A 2,500-nucleotide genomic window follows, 5' to 3' on the forward strand; every position below is an offset into this window, starting at 1 on the left:
CGGGTGAATCAGGACGTATCCGGGTGAATCAGGACGTATCCGGACGAATCAGGACGAATCAGGACGCGTATCCGGACGAATCCGGACGAATCAGGACGAATCCGGGCGAATCGGGACGAATCAGGACGTATCCGGACGAATCAGGACGTATCCGGACGAATCAGGACGTATCCGGACGAATCAGGACGAATCCGGACGAATCGGGACGTATCCGGGTGAATCAGGACGTATCCGGGTGAATCAGGACGTATCCGGACGAATCAGGACGAATCAGGACGCGTATCCGGACGAACCCGGGCGAGTCCTGACGAATCCGGGCGAATCGGGACGAATCAGGACGTATCCGGACGAATCAGGACGTATCCGGACGAATCAGGACGTATCCGGACGAATCAGGACGAATCCGGACGAATCGGGACGTATCCGGGTGAATCAGGACGAATCAGGACGAATCAGGACGCGTATCCGGACGAATCCGGACGAATCAGGACGAATCCGGACGAATCGGGACGAATCAGAACGTATCCGGACGAATCAGGACGTATCCGGACGAATCAGGACGTATCCGGACGAATCAGGACGAATCCGGACGAATCGGGACGTATCCGGGTGAATCAGGACGTATCCGGGTGAATCAGGACGTATCCGGACGAATCAGGACGAATCAGGACGCGTATCCGGACGAATCCGGGCGAATCCTGACGAATCCTGAGGAATCCGGACGTATCCGGAAGGTTGTCCGGATTAGTCCGGATGACCGTCCGGATACGTCCTGATGCGTACTGCGGTGCGAGAAAAAATGTCTAGACGAGTAACTTTCGAAAATTCCCGAATTGATGCCAATGTTTTGTGATCGAAACTAATAAAATACATCAATGAAGAGTTCTGAATGTCTATTTCTCATCAAATCTGCTCACCGAACTCTGGCTAGGCCATGGTCATGCGATTTTGGTAAAAATCAAAATAAATAGTTAGAGTGCTCAGGACGAATCAGGACGAATCGGGACGTATCCGGGTGAATCAGGACGAATCCGGACGAATCAGGACGAATCAGGACGCGTATCCGGACGAATCCGGACGAATCAGGACGAATCCGGGCGAATCGGGACGAATCAGGACGTATCCGGACGAATCAGGACGTATCCGGACGAATCAGGACGTATCCGGACGAATCAGGACGAATCCGGACGAATCGGGACGTATCCGGGTGAATCAGGACGTATCCGGGTGAATCAGGACGTATCCGGACGAATCAGGACGAATCAGGACGCGTATCCGGACGAACCCGGGCGAGTCCTGACGAATCCGGGCGAATCGGGACGAATCAGGACGTATCCGGACGAATCAGGACGTATCCGGACGAATCAGGACGTATCCGGACGAATCAGGACGAATCCGGACGAATCGGGACGTATCCGGGTGAATCAGGACGAATCAGGACGAATCAGGACGCGTATCCGGACGAATCCGGACGAATCAGGACGAATCCGGACGAATCGGGACGAATCAGAACGTATCCGGACGAATCAGGACGTATCCGGACGAATCAGGACGTATCCGGACGAATCAGGACGAATCCGGACGAATCGGGACGTATCCGGGTGAATCAGGACGTATCCGGGTGAATCAGGACGTATCCGGACGAATCAGGACGAATCAGGACGCGTATCCGGACGAATCCGGGCGAATCCTGACGAATCCTGAGGAATCCGGACGTATCCGGAAGGTTGTCCGGATTAGTCCGGATGACCGTCCGGATACGTCCTGATGCGTACTGCGGTGCGAGAAAAAATGTCTAGACGAGTAACTTTCGAAAATTCCCGAATTGATGCCAATGTTTTGTGATCGAAACTAATAAAATACATCAATGAAGAGTTCTGAATGTCTATTTCTCATCAAATCTGCTCACCGAACTCTGGCTAGGCCATGGTCATGCGATTTTGGTAAAAATCAAAATAAATAGTTAGAGTGCTCAGAAAATTCTGAAAATTTACCAGAAAATCAGTTTTAGTATGGTTATGAGGCATGCAAAAAATCAGAAAAAAATTCCAAGTATTTTGTTTTTTTTGGCACCAGTGACTCCTCAGACATTTCAATGTCTCCTGGTGCCGGAAGGGAAAAAACGCTAAGAGCTATATAGGGGGGTGGGTGTTGGTGGAAGTCTGGGCAGACCGAGGTACCCCTACTCGGTTCCGGACGTGGGTAGCGATCGAGGGATTGGGATGGATACAGACCCGAGGGATGTCCGACCGGCCGGTCGCCGGCACCGTCGCCGGAAAATTTTTCCGGCGACTTTTCCGGCGACCGGTTTTGTTGCCTTTTACGGATTTTTGGGATTATCTGGACGGAAGATGGTGTTTGGTCTCGGAGAATGGGCGTGTCATGCATGGGCGGACATGGATTCTCCGAGGCCGAATGGGTGGCGGCGTATTCGTTGATCGCACGAATTACCGAGATGTCCCCATGGGCATCGATTCCACCCTCGCCTAGCTGGCTGGTC

Source organism: Camelina sativa, chromosome 15 (assembly GCF_030686135.1).
Source record: "Camelina sativa cultivar CO46 ecotype springtype chromosome 15, ASM3068613v1".
NCBI lineage: Eukaryota > Viridiplantae > Streptophyta > Magnoliopsida > Brassicales > Brassicaceae > Camelina > Camelina sativa.